General features: G+C 32.1%; 1 long non-coding RNA gene across 2 annotated transcripts; it reads right to left on the bottom strand.

Annotated features, from left to right (window-relative positions):
- Window positions 1-2,104: 2,104 nt before the first annotated feature.
- LOC132757281 (uncharacterized) lies at window positions 2,105-21,576 on the bottom strand. 2 transcript variants are annotated; one of them, XR_009629426.1, is made up of 3 exons: window positions 21,413-21,576; window positions 20,376-20,467; window positions 2,105-2,296 (listed from the first exon to the last, which is right to left on the bottom strand). It is a non-coding gene; the product is annotated as an uncharacterized LOC132757281 (long non-coding RNA). The 2 variants fall into 2 exon arrangements; XR_009629425.1 differs by lacking the exon at window positions 2,105-2,296 and adding an exon at window positions 18,961-19,909 and having other exon boundaries at window positions 21,413-21,574.
- Window positions 21,577-22,444: the final 868 nt, after the last annotated feature.

Genomic DNA, 22,444 nt, shown 5'->3' with positions numbered 1-22,444 from the left:
ATCAGATTACAAATGTTTCTTTTATATATTTGCACAATATAACAATATTGTTTGTACACATGTGTTTGAAGAAGTAAACAATTTTTGTGATCTAAACACTTATTAGGTGGTATAATAAAATCGTTCAATATATTTTTGTCTTATCTGTGATTAACAATGACATATACATAGTGAACTTCATCTTTAATATGTCTTGTGTTGCAACATAAACAATATCGGTGGTTTCTTGGAAAATATTACGCTCAAACCTCCCTCATTGTATTATATTACAATGAAACTGTAAGTTTAGTTATTTTCATATTTGAAAATTTAAAAATATATTTTATACATATTTAAAACAAACTAATCTTTACTAAAAAGTAGCTGTCTATCTACATATAACTTTTAAAGACCGGCAATCCGGAAACCCCGATTTTTCGTGTGATTTTACTGTTCTGTGCATAATTTCCCGCTCATGTCTTTTAATTACATCCATTCAAGGGCGGTAGTGTCCTTATGAAATAATCAATGTGTTTGCCATAAGATATTCATTAAACTACAAATCTGTGACGGAGACAGTCAACAGCCTAAAAAAGGAGCTATAAATAGCTCTCCGGTATGGTCATAAAAAGTGATGACGTCACAATTAAGTTTAGAATAACTTAAATATATGACTACAATTAGCACGACGAAAACGCAACGGCCGCTCTGGTGTAGTAGTAAGCATACTGGACCTGCAATCTAAAGACCCGTGTTTCGAGTCCCAGCTGCGGCGTGCCGATCTTTCGAGTGCTTTTCTGTTTGTATGCACCAAAGACAGTAGTATAATAGTATCAGGAAGCTCAAATGATGTAACCCATAAAATGATAGAAGGAATTCGAAAACATGACTTTACACACGATCTGACATTTTCATACATTAAATAGAGAAAAACGGAATTGCTAAAGAGCGCTCAAAACGACACAATTGAACATGTTGCGCGGCCGGTTTGATTGAGCATGTTCATGATGGTACGGACAAAATACATTGTAACGTCCACGCCCCTAGCACTGGCTTTAAAAGCAGTATTCTCTATCTAAATATGAAAATAGAAAAATCTTGAATTAAAAAACCTCTGCAGATGGTTCATACGGCGTTTATCCTTCGTTTAATTTTCAATGTTACATATACGTGCTATTAACGAAAAACGGAGTATAGTCCAAATAAAATTAATGTGCCCTAAACTAGATCATAATAGGTGGATGCACCTTAATAAAATGACATTTCAAAGGTGGGTCTTAGGTTAAAAAGCACTCATGTTACAGTCAAGAAATCAAACTACAAATTCAAAAAGCAGGCAGAATATCCGAATGGTAGTAATATATAATTCGAGTGGGAATAGTGAAACCACCTAAATTGAAAAAGGTCAAATAGGAAGAGATGAAATTCAACAAAATATGTTAACTACACTGAGCGCAATAACTCTAACAACTCTAAGTGCATAAGTTAAAACAAACAAAAGTCACAAGATTCAACGATAAGTCAACAAACCACAACCAAGCATTCTTAAAACAGCCGATTTAAATGTTTCTAATTATTAAACCGATAAACATGAAAGCATTTTGTTTGAACGAAACATTGTCATATCAATCTCACGTTATCTTTTAAACTTATCTTTAAGCTCAAACTTTCTTATGTATTATGAAGAGGTCGTCTAAATTGAAGGTTACCAGTTGATAAACAAATGTATAATTAAAAACATGAACTATGATTCTAATTCGGAACTAAGTTCAATCATTGGTATTTGTGTAAGGTAACATTTTGTATTATCTCGTCAGCTTAAAAAAAACATTGTTGTCACACAAAACAAACAAATAATCTATATCTTTCATTATGCATTATTAAAGTGGAGTGGTCTCCAATGGGCACATGTTTCATAAGTATTTTATGTTTCGATGAAATATTGATGAAAAAAGAAATGTATAATTTAAATATTGCCTTAGAATAATTTTTACAAAATAAAGTGTTAGTGATTTTGTTATGCATTTATATAATGAAACATGATAATTTGTTTAAAAACAATTAATCATATTTTTCATACAGGCATGTCATGTACCTCATCCGTACATATAATTCTTTCCTTGTTTTTGTCAAACACACTCTAAATACTGAATTATTTCAACTTTACGGTTGAACATACCTTCAAGTATGGACACACAAAATCACAACTTAATACGAACATAATTATATCTAATATCTAAATGTTTGAATCTGTGACTGAAATGTCATAATCCTGTAACACGCACATTATCTTCTTCGTTTAGTTGGACTTGATTATCTGCAACATAAAAACATTTAATAACACTTATAACTTTTGTTGACAATATATCTTATCATTTCTGTGAATATTTGAATTGAGTTGATGTGTAGTAATTTGCAACTCGTTTCGTGCCTGTCCATGAAGCGCCTTAAACACATATGTAAGGAGTTTGTACTCTACTCTGATGTGCACAGGAAGCCAATGTAGTTCCTTTAAAACTGGGGTTATGTGGCAGTTTCGCGGTGTCCTGGTAATAACACGAGCAGTCGTACTTTGAACATTTTGGAGCTTGTTGAGAACATACTTTGGAGATCAATATAGCAACGAATTACAGTAATCTAATTTTGGTGTCACTAACGAGTTTATCAAGGTTCTGGTTGAATCAACAGTCAAGTATTTCCGAATTTGACCTATTTGTCGTATTTTCATGAAGCATGAACGAGAAACTGAGTTCACATGTTATTCCATATCTAAATGAGAGTCCAATAGGGCGCCAAGGTTTCTAACTGTTGTTGATAGTTTTATTACAGAAGCACCGACTCTTACAGTAAGAAACTTGATAAAAGACTACATTCAACACAAACGCGACAAACTCATAAATGTAGATTTTGAAAGAGCGGACACAGGACATGTGTATATGGGATAAACTGCCAAGACTTATGTATCGTAAACCACTGAATTTCCGTAAACATCAATATTCAAATAATAAAAATTCATATAACTGTCAAATAAAAAATGTTTATGTTTTTCTTATTTACTTAAATGAATGGTATAGATATCTTTATAGAATTATAACTGCAAATCGGCTCTTGTAAACTCGGACGTAATTAGTGTAGCCGCTTTTTTCATGAAGAGACAAGTACTGATAGTGTCAATTGTAATTGGCATAGTTTTATTAGCCATAAAAAGCCTGATAACACTGTAGCAATGTGAGGATACATTCAAATTTATTACATAGATAATATACGTGGATATATTTACTCTATGAAAAACGTCAATTATAAATTGCTGACTGTTTATATTTTCTAGAAAAAGTAAGCAGAACGTTATTTTGTATGAATTGCATTAACAGTCTTAGATATTGTCTCTGGTGTTTTGGCTCGAAAATTCATTGTTTTACATGCCAGATTAAGTAATTGGACACCACCCGTGTTTTAACGTGGCAGCTGGGGAAAAATTGTTATGCTTCATTTAAGAGGTGACACTTTCTATATTTTCATCTGATATCCAGTTGATAGAGCCAATTTGCTGTTATATGGGTAAGAGTTTGATAAGACTCCCTACGGGCGTCTTAATACAAACTCTTACCCATATATATCAAATGATAACTTTTGTCAGACAAAGAACACTTGCAAATAATGTCCGTTAATTTTAGCAAAACTCTCCCTAATACGAACCTTAAAATAGTGTTCAAAATACACGCACTGTAACACCGAACTTTGGGGTCCAACCCCAAAGTGCGTTAAACTTCGCATCGCACTTTGGGGTCCAACGCACTTTGGGGTCAAAATCCAGAAATTGACCCCAAAGAGCGTTAATATGCTACATACCAACGCACTTTGGGTTCCAGAGGTTTGAAGGTGTCATCTGAGTTCTGCTTAAATATTGAGTACTGACTTATTTCCGATCTGCGGCATTGAAATATTTGAGGTGGAGTTCAAGATGGTGGTCAATACTTTTTTTGATGCTTAAGTGATAAAAGTTTCATAAATTTTACCACTTGAAATATCTAAAAAGTGGGTTCATAGAACAAAGTATTCTAGTACATAAATTGTGGATGTATTCCTTCAATTAAAAGATGCCGCGAAAAATATCCCGTTCTGTCAGTCATTTACTTGATAACTGTTGGGACCATATTGGGTCCCATTATAAATATGATTGGGATGAAATAAAATGCATTTAATATTTTTTCCCAAAGAACTATAAATTAACTATATTGCAATGTTCTGGTGAAATATCAAGTTTTTCAATCGGACTATAAATTACTTAAACTTAAGGGGCTTTTTTTGTAAGCTCCGTAACAACCGTTCGCCAGAGGCTTCTTACATACTTCTTTAGAAAGAGCAAACATGAATTATTATGTTAAAATACTGGTATCAGAGAAATGTAAGATGCTTGTTACCTGAATAAAGTAGCGATAAATGTGAAATTATGTGTTATAAAACTAGTCAAAACAATGTAGTATTTGACTTCCATATGAAATACTAATTCACAATAACTGTAGTCACCCTTACAACCTTGCAACCGATGAAAAAGATGGTTTAGGTAATTGACCAATGTGTATTTTTTGGATATTATAGAAGGACATCAAAATAAAAAAGCTTTTAAGAAAAACAAAAAAAAACATAATGAGCCTTTAAAACGTTATTTTTAACCATCGGGGGATCGATACCCCACAATCCCCTAATGGGCACTATAAGAACTATATAATTGACAACATAGGGCAGTTATATGCCTTACATGCCACCTGTAAACAAAATTTACCGTGTGGTTTATGAGTTATGGACACTCAGGGCACATGTTTTGCGTCTACTTAATACCTTGAATTTGTTAACCATTGGATTTGACTACAATATTACATTTAAAACAAAATGAAAATGAAAATTAATTTTTATGACCCCAAAGTGCGGTCGTTTGTCTGATGTTAAAAATGCATATGTACCTGTTTAACGCACTTTGGGGTCGGACCCCAAAGTGCGTTTGACCCCAAAGTGCGGTGTTACAACGCACAAAGTAGGGAATACCAAAATAAATTAATTTCAACAAATTCAATCATCCTGAGATAATCAAATTTGATATAATGAGTTAATTTGTGAAAATGAAATCATCATATCAATACTCAAACAAAGATATTATTAATAGCACTTTATTAATACTGACAATTGCGAAGAATACCGCAGGAATTTATCTGAAAATATTTTACAGGGTAATTTCCAGTCGGTTGACAATATGTTAAATAATGACAATTGTGATATTAATGATATTATACAAGAATTTGAAATGTCAATAAATGAAAGTTGTACTGAGTTTAAGAAAATAAGAAAAAAAATATAGAGTGAGAAAAAATGCATGGTTTGATTCAGATTGTAGACAAGCAAAACGAAAATCGCAAATATTGCTTAAAATAAAAGGTGTTCAATGTACTTATTAAATCTAAAACTGAATTTAACATATCATTAGATGACTGGTATAATCATTTTAGAGATTTGTTTTCTAGTACTAATACAAATCAGCATAGTGAAACCGGTTCAGAAGATGTAGATTTAAACACACATTTTGATGAAATTGAGCAGTTAATTATAAATATTTAATTCTGATATCTCTGATGAAGAGATACTGCAAGTATCAAATCACTTAAACTTAATAAAGCTTCGGGTGGTAATCTTTTGCCGCTGCAACTTGCTTACGGTATTCAATATTTATTACCGTATATTCGTAAATTATTCAATAGACTTTTTACGAAAGGTGAATTTCCAACTAGTTGGGCAACTTCAATTATTATTCCTTTACATTAGAAAGGAACTTTAAATGACCCCAATAATTATAGGGGCATTGCACTTCTTGATGTACTTAGTAAAGTGTATATTACAATTGTTACTAAACGGCTTACTTTTTACGCCGAAGCTTTTAATAAACTTTGTAAATCCCAAGCTTGATTCAGAGCCGGATATAGTACTATTGATAACGCATTTTGTATTATTATCAATTGTCTCTAGGTATTTAAATATGAAACGTCGATTTTTGAATGTAGCTTTTATAGATTTTCATAAGGCTTTTGATTCCGTGGACCACACAATATTATACGATATTTTGAGAAGAGATGGAGTTTAAAGGGAGACACAGGCACAATTTTCATTTCTTAGTTTTGAATTTTTCATTCACTTTTCTGTAAATGCCCGCAAAATGTATACTTAAGACAGTCAAAGGAACAAAAATTTTTCTCAATATAAAGAATAAAATGGTGGTTTCCTAACTTGACCCGCGTGGGTCAGGTTAAAGCGCTAGGATTTCACAATAGTTGTCACAGTGAACTCTGGAAACGTTAAAGAACATGTCAAATGAATGACTTAGACTTGTTTCAATCGTACAATATCCACAATATCTGTTATTGTAACAACAAGGGTTTGTTCAAGTTACATGACTTGTTTTAAAAGTATTCAGTGATTCTTTTGGCGTCTAAATTTTGTTCAACATATATAGATATATTTACGCTTCATACCCAAAATATATAGAATTTAAACAGAAATTCATGCTGACATTATAAGAAACGTCATTTTAGCGTGATTTGAGTACATACGATCATTTTAATATTTTTTCATTATTTTGCCTGAATATCCCTTTAAGGGTAAATTGTATAATACAATTCAAAGTATATACTTTTCTGTTAAATCATGTGTACGTTCAAATGGGAATCTTTGAAATAATTTTGAATGTCCAATAGCACTTCGTCAAGGTTCCAGTCAGTCAGTTTAAGTTTATTTATACTCGGCGCCGGTTAAACCATCTGTCCGAGAATATAGCATCCGTGCCGGTCCACTAGGGTAGTCACATCGGGGACGTCTTTTTCAAGCTGAATCTTCCTGAAGCCTATTCTTCGTTCGTTGGTGGTAGAGGAGTACGACAATACTGGCCAGGCATCAAGTTCCATACTGGACGATAACAAAAACGGCTCTTATTAGCGCCAACCCTCCAGAGTTAGTCACGACAGGTCAACCAATCACCTCTGGTACTTAAGATGACTTGACCTTGACCTGCCGTGTGCCTTCTCCGCGACGTGCACGCCTCTGGAGGGATTTGGAGAAGTTCGTCAAGGTTGTAGTTTGAGTCCAATTTTATTTGCTTTTTTTTATTAATGAATTGTATATTTTAATGGTGGAAAATGATATCAGAGGTTTCCAACTTTTTCCTGATATTGTTGAAGTATTTCTACTATTTTTTGCTGATGATATAGCATTACTTTCAGATACTATTGTCGGTCTACAAAAACAGCTAAACTTGCTACAACAATTTTGCATTAGTAGTAAACTTGTAGTTAATATTGAAAAAACTAAAGTTCTTGTATTTAAAAGAGGTGGCCAGTTATCTAGAAGAGAAAAATGGCAGTATAATGGTAACCAATTAGAAATTGTAAGTGGTTTCACATATGTTGGAATATATTTTAGTAACAGATTATCTTTGTACAAAATGACTGAGGCTATGGCCACTAAAGCGAAAAAAGTACTTTTGTATATTTTCAGTTCATTTCAACATATTTCTTGTTTACCACATAAAACATTTTTAAAGATTTTTTATTGTAAAGTAGCATCCATAATGTTATATGGATCAGAATTGTGGGGTCTTAAAGACAATAAATGTATAGAAACTATACAAGTATATGCTTGTAAACGTTTTTTGAATGTCAATGTTTCTGCTTGTAATAACGCTATTCTTGGTGATCTGGGCAGATACCCAATGTATATATTTGCTGCAAAACGTTGTATTAGATTCTGGTTGAGACTTATAAACCTCCCTTAATATACACGCTTATGTTATGAAATGCTGATGTATAATGACAGTATTGGATACAAAAATTGGATGAGTGATGTACGATTAAAGCTATATAAAAATGGATTTGGATACGTATGGGAAGCACAGGTTGTAGCCGATCCTAAATTATTTATAGTGCAATATGAACAGCGCCTAAAAACCAGTTTGTGCAAAATTGGCAATTAAAGTGTCTAGAAAATATAAAATTAAATCATTATGTTATGTTAAAGACTACCTTTAAAATTGAAAAATATATTTCTGTTAAAGATATTGACAAGTATAGAAAATGTTTTGCTAGTTTTAGAAGCTCTTCACATTGTTTAATGGTTGAAAAGGGTAGACATTTTAATATTGATAGAGAACATCGTGATTGTATGCATTGTGAATCAATGTTAGAGGACGAATATCACTTTTTTATTGTGTGTTCTTTATATGCAAATTTACGTTCTTACTATATACCATCGTATTATTATCAATATCCGAATGTTGAAAAGTTCTACTCTTTGATGGCAACTGAAGACGACTCATTGTTACGTAATGTTGCTATGTATATTTATTATGCAATGAAAGAAAGCGATAATTTCCTTAAATGTTTTGATTAATTTATATACAGATTGTACTTTCTAATTGTATTAGAAATTTGTATTGCTAAGTTGAATTGTATATTGTATACAATGTGTATGGACCGGATCCGGAGGCCTTTTGTACAATAAAGATTTTGAATTGAATTGAAAAAAATACTAATTTTTCAAATTTTCATAGTATCGAGAAGTTAGCACTGACATCGAAAATCGAAGATCGAAATTCAGTTTATAGTGAATACCGAGCAAGCTTTGAACTTCGAGCTAGTTTGATGATCGAAATTCAAAGTACACAAGAGCTGAATTTCGAACTGGAGTTGAATTTCGAGCCAGCTCGAAGATCGAAATTCAAAATTTTCAAAACCCGAATTTTGAGCTGGAGTTGAATTTTGAGCCAGCTTGAAGATCGAAATTCAAAATTCTAATAACAAGTATTTCAATTTGATTGAACTTTTTTTAAGATTCAACTTATTGCAACCAATCATTTCAAAACTGTCATGTTTTTCAACGTTCAGTTTTCGTTGAACAATTGACATGACGTGTACGTTAACGTTAAGTTACGTTATATTACACTGCAAATAAATTTTCCGTAAGTGTTCATCGTTTTAACTTTTATCAGATTTGTTATCTTTAAATATTTAAATGCCTCTGTGTTGCCTTAAAAAGAAATCATTTTTAAATTGTAGATAATGAATAAACAAAAATCTTTAAAGATACACATTTGACACAAGTACTTCAAATATTGTCTTTTACATCAAAGTTAGTTTGGTTTCTTTCACTCCAGGACAGTTCCATTCGGGGACATTTTAGAAAATAATTTATTTATATACTATTTTGTTCTTCGGTTTTCCCAAAATAGCGAATGAGAGCGACTTCAGAGTAACTGAAGAAAAAAACATGTTGTAAAGCGACAACAAAATTCAGACTGTCCTGCAGAAGACTGCCACTAGCAACAGTCTGAATTTTGTTGGCGCTTTACAACCTGATTTTTTTTTCAAAAGCGTCTTGAAATCTAATCATAGCTCAAATATAGTGCCAGTCCAAGAGTTTCAAATTGGCGGCGTCCAGCTTACAAAGGCATGTTATAATTAGACATTATATATTTTACTTGTTTTAAATGTGATTTCAATTTAGCATACATGTTTTCTAAGACCGCGTATTATTTACTTAGATACTATTTTTCCTCCGTTTCATCCCAACAGCGAATGAGAGCGACTTCAGAGTAAGTGCGCTAAATTTCACTCTTTCCCTGCAGGTATAAATAATTTAGAGTAATTCTGGAAATAAAAGAAGTGTGGAAAAAAGTAACTTGGTTTTCATCGAACTAACTCTAACTGTATTTCATTAAGGCATTCAAACAAGCAGTAAGTGTTCATGTATATTTTGGGACATAAATATAACCAACGAGTCATGTATAAACCCGCTGGAACCTCCGGAATATACCGGAAAATAATATTTAGTGTGGTGCCCCAACACTGTAAATAGTCTCACTCCTTGCGAATGCTTCCGAACAAAAATATAGTTATCATTGCAATGAAACTTTCTTCTATATCAGTGAAGTTAATAATTTTGGCATAAAAATAGCAAAACGCAATTATCTAGTTTTGTTAACAGTCTATAATGTAGGAAGCCATGATATTTGTGCGCATTTCCGTTCTCCACTGTATATTCGGCGCACAGCCCGAGAAATTTATCATCATTTATCAGCTTATAATTATAATTATAACAATTATCAATCCAGTTGAAAATTGTGACCATTGATTTTCAGTTAAATAGTAATTCAAAGTAAGCTGTAAGTTGTTGGACAAAAATATTACAGCTTGATTGAATTTCAAAGCTACTTTTCAGTGAATAAAGACAATTTTGTATCTTATCTTGCAAGCATATATACTTCAATGTATACATGTTAAACAATAACAAGCAACTGCTACTTCGTTCATTATTACCTTTCTTTTTGGAAGCTTTCAGGAAGAAGACTTGATTAGCAAACACATTTCAGACGTTTTATCCCGGTTACTTGACGGTGCACCGTTTCTCATGTGTCGATGTTTTAGTTTTCTTCACGATTGCCCAAGATATATATAGTCGCTGTGTTAATAAATTTAAAAATCTGACCTTTCCCTCGGGACTAGGGTTATTAGTGCGTAAACTCATAGTAAACATGACAGTGTTTCTTTCTTTTTCATTATAGGCTTTGAAAATAGACTTTTGTCTGTAAAAGCAATCTCAGTTTTTAAATAAAAATACAGTCACATGACTTTTTTAAATCAAGCAAATGAGTTTATATAACCCTGGCTTAATGATAAACGTGAAAAGGTTTGTTTTAATTCCCTTATCTTTCCTGATATTTGGGATCTTGTAAAAAAGTTTTTTTAAAGAAATTTTCTGAATATATGATTTGCGTCCGATCTGATAACACGTACTTGACTTTACCGGCACGGGGCATCAAAATCGTTTCTATTCTTAATGTTTCATGAATATAATTTTATGTATAAATGTGTAGAAAACGTAAAGATTATATCATTATGTCATTTTTCTATGACGGCGTAAAATGCTTTAAAATGTGCATGGTAGTTTTTCAGGGTTTTTTCTTCAGTTTGTTTTTGAAACACATATTTTGTTGATAAGTGAAAAAAGCACCGAAAGATACAAAATGTATAATTTTTAAAAAGAGGGAAGATTAACCGTTTGCAGCAATGATGGAAGCGGTCGTATATCTCATGTCACTGACAGTTGAACTTGTCAAATTCGTGCTTTAGTTTAAACAAGTTTTAGTAATAGTTATAGAATATATACGAGGACTTTACCGGCTGGTATCAGCGCATGGGGCGACAACAAGGGTCAATCATAGGAAATTAATCGAGACGGAACGTCTTTTATCGCATGACCATCTTCTCTCGTAATATTTTCTTTATTTAAACATATAAATATTTTAAGAAATATCCACAGAAATACACCATTAGATGTGAACTGGACATAAATAACCATTTCACGAGGTAAGTTGATGCATTTTTTCTACATGCGAAATAATAATCATCTTTTTAGCTCATTTTCAAAATATAATCTAGGAAATATTGTCGATAAGTATCCCGGTGTATATGTCAGAGGTATATCTTGAACGCGTATTTTTTTAAAACTAACGACAATGTATTGATTTTTTCTTAAAGGCACATTATGCCTCCTTTTTATTAAATTCTTAAGAAATGTAAAACACATGTTTAAAAATGTTTTAATAATGGATTTAGAACATGTACGATATTTAACAGCTTAAGAAAGTAGTGCTGAATGTGCAATAATGTTTCGTAAAGGTAGCAAAATGTAAACAAATAATATTTTGACTTCCATACAAAATACTAATTCATTATAATTATACCAATTGCCAGCAAAGCAAAAGATGCAAAGATAGTTCATTCACATGGCAAATAAGTATTTTTTTGTGGAACTTGTAACTAGACACCAAATATTAAAAATTTGGAGAAATAAAAATGATAGCATTTCTGACGCATAATGTGCCTTTAACACTACTTCCATCTATTAATAATTACGCTAGAATATTATGTTCATATACGTGTAGTGATTTACTGAATGGCTTACTGGTCAGAATCTCCTGTAAAACGAAGGCATTGTTTAAAGTAAAAAAAAAGAAGAATAATTTGATCATTGTTTCAGATTTGTCCTCGAGGTCAGGATGCAGAAAATGGCGATTACTTTCCACTGGAGTCAACATCTTTATAATAACTGCATTTTCAGGTTTTGAAAAAAAAGATCGAGATGATGTATAAATATTTTTTTATAAAAGTTCTGTAAACTGTGTAATGTTTTGCTCTTTTTCAGGTATGCTCACTTTATTATTTGAAATAAAATAATTAAGTGGGCATGCGCGAGAAAGTGTACTGATACCTCATTTAGAGCACCCCAAAGCGTACTGATACCTCATTTAGAGCACCCCAAAGTTTTCCAATACTGAAATTTAGAGAACGCCGATCTTCAAAGGAAAGTTGTGGCGGTCATGCGATAATTGCATTAAATACATGTTAACAAATATATTATACGAATAATGAATATGTGTCAAAATGCAAATGGGTTGGAGACAAGTTATAACAACATTAGGTTAAACCCTTCCCTTCGTGATGCAGAATGGTGCTGCACTATACGAAAATTGCACCGAAGTTAATATGGTCATCGGTATTGCTTACGTGGGTACCATATCTTATCTTGTTGTTCACTTTACGTGAGCTGCACATGTGCATGACATATATTTGTTTGTTTGTAAGTTGTATAGAATTTTCATTTCCTGTTTATTTTATTATTTTGAAACTGTTTGTGAATATCAGATTTCTCTGAAATTTAAAAAAAAAACTATATGAACACATACTTGTAAAATATGTGAACGCGGATAAAACAGTGATTAGATACATAGCATAATAAAAAAAGATAAACGATTTCAACAGCTTTATGACGCATTATGCATCGGAAATATATATTAAAATATTTAATTCTTTAGAAAATGCAAATATGTGTTTAATACTGTTTTAATTATAGATTTAGAGTATATGAAATGTTTCACAACTTATGAAATTTGCGCTGAATGTGCAGTAGTGTTTCGTAAAGGTAGCCAAAATGTAAACAAAGTTGTATTTTTTATTTTCTTACAAAATGCTCATTTACTATGAATATACCCATTGCAACAGAGACAAAAAAAAAATAAAGTTCATGTTTGTGGCAAATGAGTATTTCATATGTAAGTGTAACATGATTCTAAAAACAGAAAGTTTTTTTAGAAATAAAACTGATAGCATTTCTGAGGCCTAATAGGCCTTTAAGGGAGGGAGAGACGTAGGGCTGGCGAAAGACTGAGTTTATTTTATTTGTGTCATGTAAAGTAAATGTACTTATGTGGTACCTTTCAAGTGTAACAAGCCTAGAATACACAAAATTCATGAATTGTATAGCAATGGTAAAATGACTGACAATATCAGCTTATAAGCTCTGTGTTTCTAAAATCTAACTGATTTGTTTTATTGTGGTCTTTATGTAAAGAGAACTGCTGAATAAAAAGGAAATGCTATATGATTCTACATTCCTGGGAGAGTATTCCAATAAACAGATATATGATTCTAAAAATGGTAGATCTTAACTTCAAGTTGTGATCTTCTCAATGTATTTTTATGTTGTGTTGCTGTGCCGCATGTACTTATGTACATGTACAGTGTAGTACATGAATAGTGTACAAAACTAGAAGATTTAATAATACGATATTTTGTAAGGTTAGAAATTTATTACTTTGATGTTGATTATCATGTTCCTTCTAAGCTTTGGCTGTGATAAACTTAAAATATTGATTTAGCTTGGCAAGACTCAAAATTAAACTGTTCAGTGGTTCGTTTCAAAAACAACAACAACAAGAAAACTGCTTTACAAGCGAAATGAAATTTGATAGAAAATATCGATATGAATAAAAAAGAAAGTGCGCCGCTCGGGAATCAAACCGGACTTAAAATCCAAGGCTCTACATATCGAGCTGACCGGGCGACTATAAGTTCAGCGGAAAAAGAAGTCTATTTCAATTTGTCAGTCAACGAAATCACTCATGTATTTTCATTTTTTCTTTTTGTATTCATTTTTTTTTGTAAAAATCAAGATTGTTGACATTGTTATAATACAGAAAATAAACGTTTGTTTATAAGTAATTCAAGCCTAGCGGATAATGTATGCAAGTATCCGTTATAGAACCATATTAACTGTCAAAACTGTCGAAACTTTAGAAATGGAAGACAAAATAAAAGAAAATTTACGGGTCAAGGCTTGCTCAAAAGACACGAACTGCCAAATTAAAGATGTCTCGAAATTCAACTCCAGCTCGAAAGTCGGCTTTTGAAAATTTAGAATTTCGATCTTTGACCTGGCTCGAAATTCAACTCCAGCTCGAAATGCGGCTTTTGAAAATTTTGAATCGCGATCTTCGAGCTTACTCGAAATTCAACGTCAGCTCGAAATTCAGCTTTGGTTTACTTTGAAGTTCAAAGCAAGCTCGATATTCACTATAAACTGAATTTCGATATTCGATTTCAGTGCTAACTTCTCGATACTTGTGCTTTTACATGTAAGTTGGAAGCGCATGTCCGATATAATTATGATGCGGTTGCTAGTTGGATTAAAATGTCTGACTGAATGTTTTTGTCTAATTTCAAACTTCATCTATCAATAAATAAATTTGAATACATACCTTTTAGCAATAAATCCAATTTTTTTAAATACTTGTTCACAAAATGTCGTCCTCAGGAAGTAAATATTTCACGTATCATTTAGTGTATCAAATCGTGGTTTGCTTAGTTTTTAAACATTTGATACTGTGATCCGTAATCTTCTAAACAAATACAGATAAATTGTATGTGTGATCATACCTGTTTAGCTGTTTTATCTAAAGTTGCATATCAACTTGGACATTTTTATCAAATTGTAAGATTAATTTGGATTCATTCTGAAGTACTTCCTTTTAAAATTTAGTAAAGTTATCTGTAACGAGTAAAAGATCATCACATTTTTGCTGTGTGTTTTTTTTTAAATATTAGCATGCCGGGTTTATCAATGCTTTTATAAATATTTATTTCAGCAACTTTCCTTCAAAATCAAATTGAGTGTAACAAAAATAATGTTAAAAATCACAGTGACAATAAGACATGATATTCCCTTGCAAGGTTCACATTGTAGGTGCCATCTACATGTTTTTCTCTCCATGTTTTTGTTGTTGTTGTTAATTTTCTTTTTAAAATAGTCCTAATGAGAAAAAAGGTAATTATTCACTATTGTTGGTATCAACCTTTGCGTACAAAATAAAATATAAGCTTTGAATTAGCGCCTAGATATGTGTTAGTTAATTTATACTTTCCTGAAAATAAAGGCATTCTAAAGTATGCATTTATATAAATGCAAAATTAAAGATACGTTGGGTTTTACGTCGCACGAATTCTGTAAAGGACTTATGATGAATTTCCTGTTTTATAGCGGAGGGATACCTGAGGTGAATTTAAATACCAGCGCCTCAACACAAAGCTGTCTGCTTTCGTTAACGATTCATTTGTTGTTGTTTTTTTTAATTAAAGTGTGAATATGGTTTTCATAGTTTTGATTTTTTTAGTACAAATGTTACATATATGACAATAGTTGCAGGTTAAGGTTAAACTTTGCAACCTTTTTGAGTAGCGTCCTAAAACTTGGCATACAAAACATTGCCAATATTTTAGATGAGATTCCGTTCATTTTATTCCTGGACCAGTAGTTTCAGCCATTTTGTATAGATGACATAAAAGTTAACCACCAAAGCCCATTCTGGAACAAGGCATCGCTGCATACCCTTAACAATGGTTATGGGTACTGCCACTGGCAAACATTTTTTTTTAATTCTGCAGTATTTGACAGAAATTATTTTCTCCTTAATGCTGATATAAATGTATCTTTTTACGCCGACAAATACGCATTTTTTTCCTTTTTATTCCAAGTTCATATATTACTAAAATACGAAATATTTTCAAATACGGATTCTGTATATGAAAATGTATATCAGAATTGCCCACTTTCTACAAGAGGGTGTGAATAGTAATTAAATAACAGATGGGGTTGTGGGTAACAGTACATATAGAGCACAATGGTTAGTAAGTAAAAGTAAAAATATCATCCCGACGAAAACAGTGTTACCCACAGCAATAGCCGAGGGTAACAATCTTTTCTCGAAGGATGCTATTTTTACTGTGACTCACAAACCTATCTGTTATTTTCTCTATTACCCCTAGCAAATACTGTGATGAACTTAATCTAACTGTAACAAAACTGAACCAAGAATAATTATAACTCAACAGTGCTAACCTTACAATTTGTAAGTGCACTTGAAAAGTTGTTTTTCTTTTATCCTTTAAGCCTTTGATGATATAGGTGAAACACGATAATGTTTGCATACGATATAATAGGTTGTTTTGCATTTTTATTGCTATATAGAATAATAAAAGTGGATATAGACACGAAAATCCGAGTAGCATAGTGGTTAGAGAGTTCAGGTTATGAAGATCTCAGTTTATGAACATGCCTTTTCGAGTTCAAATCTGCAAGTGTGCACATGTTTAAGTATGGGTTTGTTTTTTCAGAAGTACTTTTTTCATAGTGTGTCACGTAACTTTTTATTTTCTCTTTTATAATGTTAGTGGTTTATGAGGAGATGTCATTTAAAGTAAAAATTTACGGACGGACGGACGCCGGACGGACACCGGACGAAAAGCGATCACAAAAGCTCACCCTGTCACTTTGTGACAGATGAGCTAAAAAACGGAATCCCTAAAGAACGTCCTAAAACGTCAAAATTTAAAATGCTAGAAGGCCTAGTTTGATAGAACTTGTTCATGGACGGTATTTGAAATACCGCTTAAAGAAGAGAAAAACATTTTATTGGGATTTTACATATTAAGTTGATCATCTTAATACATAAACATAAGCGAAAAAAATGTCACCTCTGTAAAAGAAATAGAAGCGTCTAATCATACATTTTACATTATTATAAATACATATCACAAAAAGGTAAGGTAAAACGTATAACAACATTTGAAAAGGAATTTCAGATTACAAATGCCTCTTTTTATATATTTGCACAATATAACGATATCGTGTGTACACATGTATTTTGAAAAAGTAAACAATGCATGCAATATAAACACACATGAGGTGGCATAATAAAACCGTTTAATGTTTTTTTCTCTAATCTGTAAGTAAACAATGACATATACAAAGTAACAATAACGCTGTTTTCTTGGTAAATTTTAATCGCATATTTTCATGTTTGTATTCTGAAAGGTTGTAATGAAATTGTAAGTTTAACAAAATGTGTATGTAATTTCTTCGATGATGCGTTTTTTTTTTATATTCATTTGAATATTTTATATATTCTATACATATTCAAAACAGAACTTATGTTGATATCCCAAAACTATTCTATGCTAGAAAGTATTTATGTACATATAAATTTAAAAGAGCGGCAATCCAGACCCCCACGGTTCGGGTCCCGGCTGCGGCTTGCCGATTTTTTATGTGACTTTTCTGTGTATATGTTCCCGCTTATATTCATCAATGGGAGCTAGTATCCTTATAAAATTATAAATGTGTTGCTATAAGATGTATATAATATGAAACAAGAGGGCCATGATGGCCCTGAGATCGCTCACCTGTATAAAGCCCCCGGAGCGGGGCCAGTTTAAACCCCAGGGCTTTTATTTGAACAAACTTGAAAGACACTCATTAGAAGATGTTTCATGATGTTAAGTTTGTTAAAATTTTACTACACACATATAAACACACATATAATGAAAAACAATGATCTCCCCATCCCCCTCCAGCAGGGCCAATTTACACCAGAGGGCTTATATTTGAACAAACTTGGTAGACGCCCATAAGAAGATGTTTCATGCTAAACATCTAAGCTCTAGCTCATTCGGATTTTTAAAAGAAGTTATTTTAAGTTTTTACTATACACATATAGTTAAAAACAATGACACTCTGGGGCGGGGCCAGTTTTGACCCCATGGCTTTTATTTGAACAAACTTTGTAGGCACTTACTTGAAGATGTTTCATGCTTAATATCTAAACTCTAGCTATTTTGGTTTTTTCAAAGAAGATTTTTAAGTTTTTGCTATACACATATAAGGAAAATCAATGACCCCAGGGGCGGGGCCAATTTTGACCCCAGGGCTTTTATTTGGACAAACTTTGTAGACACTATCTAGAACATGTTTCATGCTTAATATCTTAACTCTAGCTATTTGGGTTTTTTCAAAGAAGATTTTTAAATTTTTGCTATACACATATAGGGAAAATCAATGACCCCCGGGGCGGGGCCAATTTTGACCTCAGGGCTTTTATTTGAACAAACTTGGTAGACACCCATTAGAACATGTTGCATGCTAAATATCTTAGCTCTAGCTCTTTGTGTTCTTTAAAAGAAGATTTTTTAGGTTTTTACTATATGCATATAGGGAAAATCAATGACCCCCTGGGGCGGGGCCAACTTTGACCCCAGGGCTTACATTTGAACAAACTTGGTAGACACTCATTAGAAGATGTGTCATGCTGAATATCTTAGCTCTAGCTCTTTGGGCTCTTTAAAAGAAGATTTTTTAAGTTTTTGCTATATGCATATAGGGAAAATCAATGACCCCCTGGGGCGGGGCCAATTTTGACCCCAGGGATTTTATTTGAACAAACTTGGTAGATACTCACTAGCTCTTAGGGTTTTTTAAAAGAAGATATTTAAAGTTTTTTCTTTCGGTTGCCATGGCAACCAGAGTTCTGCATGGAATTAAATTTTTTGAACAATTTGTAAAGGTGATCACCAAAGGAACATTCCTGTGAAGTTTGGATGAAATTGGCCTAGTGGTTTATGAGGAGATGTCATTTAAAGTAAAAGTTTACGGACAGACGACGGACGGACGCCGGACGAAAAGCGATCACAAAAGCTCACCCTGTCACTTTGTGACAGGTGAGCTAAAAAACTGTAACAACTGATTCAGCCAATAGCGAAAAAAGTCGTCATAAGTAGCTCTTAAAGTGATGACGTCACAATTTAGTTAAGAATAACTTTTGATATATGAACTCATTTAGGGCGGAGAAAAGCAACGGCCGCTGTGGTAGTAGTAAGCATACTGGACCGCAATACAGAGCCTCGTGGTTCGAATCCCGACTGCTGCGTACACATCTTGTGTGTGTTTACGACATAACTCTAAGTACATAAGTTAACACAAACAACATTCACAAGATACGTAAATAAACCACAAGCGTTCTTAAAAAAGCCTTTTAAAAATGTTTTTAATAATCAAACCGATAAACGTGCGTTTTATTTGAACTAATCATTGTCATTTCCATCTCATGTTATCTTTTTGAACTTATTTTTAAACTTAAACTTTCTTTCGTATTATGTAAAGAGGTTGTCTAAATTAAAAGCTTCCAGTCGATGAAGAACTAATAACAAAAAAATGTAAACTGTTTTGAATTCGAAACTAAGCACAAATCATTTGTTATTATGTAAGGTATCATTTTGTGTCATCTCGTCAGCTTAAAAAACATTGTTGTCACACAAAACAAACAAATATATTAATCTATTTCTTTCATTATTAATATTAGTATTAATCAAATATTGATAAAAATAAGAATGTATGATTTAAATATTCCCTTAGAATATTTTTTACACAATAAAGTGTAAGTGATTTTGTAAAGCATTTATATAATAAAACATGATAATTTGTTTAAGAAAGATTTATCATCTACTCTATACATCCGTACATATAATTCTTCCCTTGTTTTTTGTCAAACACACTCTAAATACTAAATTCTGTCAACTTTACGGTTGAACATACTTTAATTATGGACAAACAAAATCACAATGTAATAAGAACATATATGTAATATCTAAATGTTTGAATCTGTGATTGAAATGTCATAATCCTGTAACACGCACATTATCTTCTTCGTTCTGTTGGTCTTGATTATCTGCAACATATAAACATTTAATAACACATATAACTTTTGTCAACAATAAATCAAATAATTTCTGTAAGTATTTGAATTGAGTTGATGTGTAGTAATTTGCAACTCGTTTCAGATAGAAATATTAGTTAATGTCAATATTCTTTCAATATACACGTACACATTTAATGCGATATTAATGTGATATAAAGAAACTATCTAGCTTATTATTTACAACACTTTGTCCTAGACATCACATGGCGGAGTACTTGACTCAATATTATTTTCACAAGTGAATGCTTAAATGACATATTACGGCACTTTTATGTCGATGTTATTTTATAGAAACAAAATTTTAATAACAGCATATATATTTTTAAAGAGTTGATTTGTTGTTGTTTCTTAATCAACTCTACACAGATTATTTGCAATTATTCAAGTTAACATTTTTCAGTTTATGTTTTGTTACTTGAATGATTGTTTTTGTTACCGTGTGAAATGTCAATTGTATCGTAAGTTGTCTCATCATCTACTTGTGCCATATTGCGATGGATTGTTTTGTAGTAGTTTTCACTTTCATTCCTGTTAATTATAAAAACAATTCTTTTTTTAACATACATAACGAAATCTTTAATTAAGGGGAGGTCTCAAATCCGATATCTAGATTAATGTATTACAGAATTGTTTAGGTTTACAAACTGTAGTGAAACTCCCTCATTTTAAAATTAAAGAGGGATTCCCTACAGAACAGCTCAAAGAATAATTTAAAAGTAAAAATAGAAGACGAAGTCTGATTGTGATATTAAATAACAAGAACAACGTGTCAATCCTAGCAGCGAATAAGCTGAATTCTATGTTTTATTTTGCGAAATATACTTATATGCAGGTACTAATAATCAAATATTATACAAATATGGACTTTTTAGCTGTTGAATATGATGTGATATGTACTGAAAAAGTAATATTGACCGGGGTTTTTAATTTTTCAGTACATATCACATCATATTCAACAGCTAAAAAGTCCATATCTGTTTTATTATATAATTTATTAATAGCTTTTATATGACTTATCAAATTTGCCATTGCATACGACGGAAATCATTACTTCTCAGCTTGTCTACTTTTTCCATAACGTGGCCCTTTCTTTTAAGTGAGCGCATTGGCACGCTAATTCGTATTGTTCTTTAAATTGTTAAAACGGTAACTAAAATAGACTAATTTGACTCTTATTTGCGAGTGACTCAACGTTTTTTTTCTGGATAATAACAACAAACTTGGCGTGACGTCACCTCATAGTCTCGCGTCATTCAAGGGATTGCCAGCAAAATATATTTTTAGAAGAAAAAAACGGTGAATATACCCTAAAAATCTATTTTAAGGAAAAAACAGTGAATATACTCTGATATTAACTTTTATCTTTTACAAAAAAAAATGCTTTAGCCAATCAGGGAAAGGCATTTCACAGCTATTTATATATTATATAATAAATTCACTTATTTTTACAAAAAAAAAGAGAAAGAAATATACCGTTTGACTCGTTGCAGCCTTCGTTTATATTAGAACAACCAACAACAACAAAATGCCAATCGCTACAACACCGCCAGCAACTGAGCCTCCGATAACTGCAGCAGATGAATGATCCGCTGTCTTAGCTTCTTCTATACCCTCTGAGTAGATAAGATAAAAGATCATTTACCTACACTGAAGAAAAGAGTAAGTTTGAGTCATTGCAAACTCTCTCTATCCATACTACGAAGCTGTCTGCCAATTCTTAGATTAATATGAATAATTAAAGTAAACAAGTACATTTGTTGCTAACTAGAGATAACTGAATTAAGACCTCACAAGAAGAAATGTGGCAAACATATATAATATGTATCATATAACTATATAGAATGAATTGCGTTGAAATCAAATAAGGTCACCAGTTTTGGCCGATCAGTAGATGTATATGAAGTAAGGTGGATTCTTTATTCCTCTCTGTTTTATGAATCAGTGAGATGGTTTTGTTAAAGATGCATATTACTTACCTATGTTACAATGTACACCACGATATCCATATCTGCATTTACTAGGACAAATACCATAATCGCTGGTACAAGTGCCCTCTTCGCAATAACACACTTGCTTGCATTCTTCACCGAACGTGTTCTTAGTACAGCCTTGGAAGGTGAACACAAATGTATATTAAATCAATACGTGTAATGCCTCAAAATGATAGACGGATACAATTCTATATAGAATTGTACATTTTAGTTGATTGATTGATTAAAAAAAATTAATAAAACAAGTTTGATAACTTTTGTTAAACAACATAAACATTATTACAATGAAATAATTTTCTGTTCATTTGTTGACATAATACTTTGTTGTCTGTTTAAATGTGTTTTCTTTTCTCTATATAAAACTTCATTAACCAAGTAATCCCCAGAACAGGGCAAATATTATACCAAAAGTCATGATTAATGCAAGTTATGCAGTGGTGCATATGGCGATGTTACATGCAAAATATTTAAGTTCCGGACATTGCAGTTTCACATCATAAGTCCTAAATGTTTT

The sequence above is a fragment of the Ruditapes philippinarum genome, unplaced genomic scaffold (genome assembly GCF_026571515.1).
Source record: "Ruditapes philippinarum isolate M1 unplaced genomic scaffold, ASM2657151v2 ctg5391_1_1_1_1, whole genome shotgun sequence".
NCBI lineage: Eukaryota > Metazoa > Mollusca > Bivalvia > Venerida > Veneridae > Ruditapes > Ruditapes philippinarum.
The sequence above is the reverse complement of the archived record's forward strand: the minus strand, read 5'-3'. Positions and strand labels throughout refer to the sequence as shown.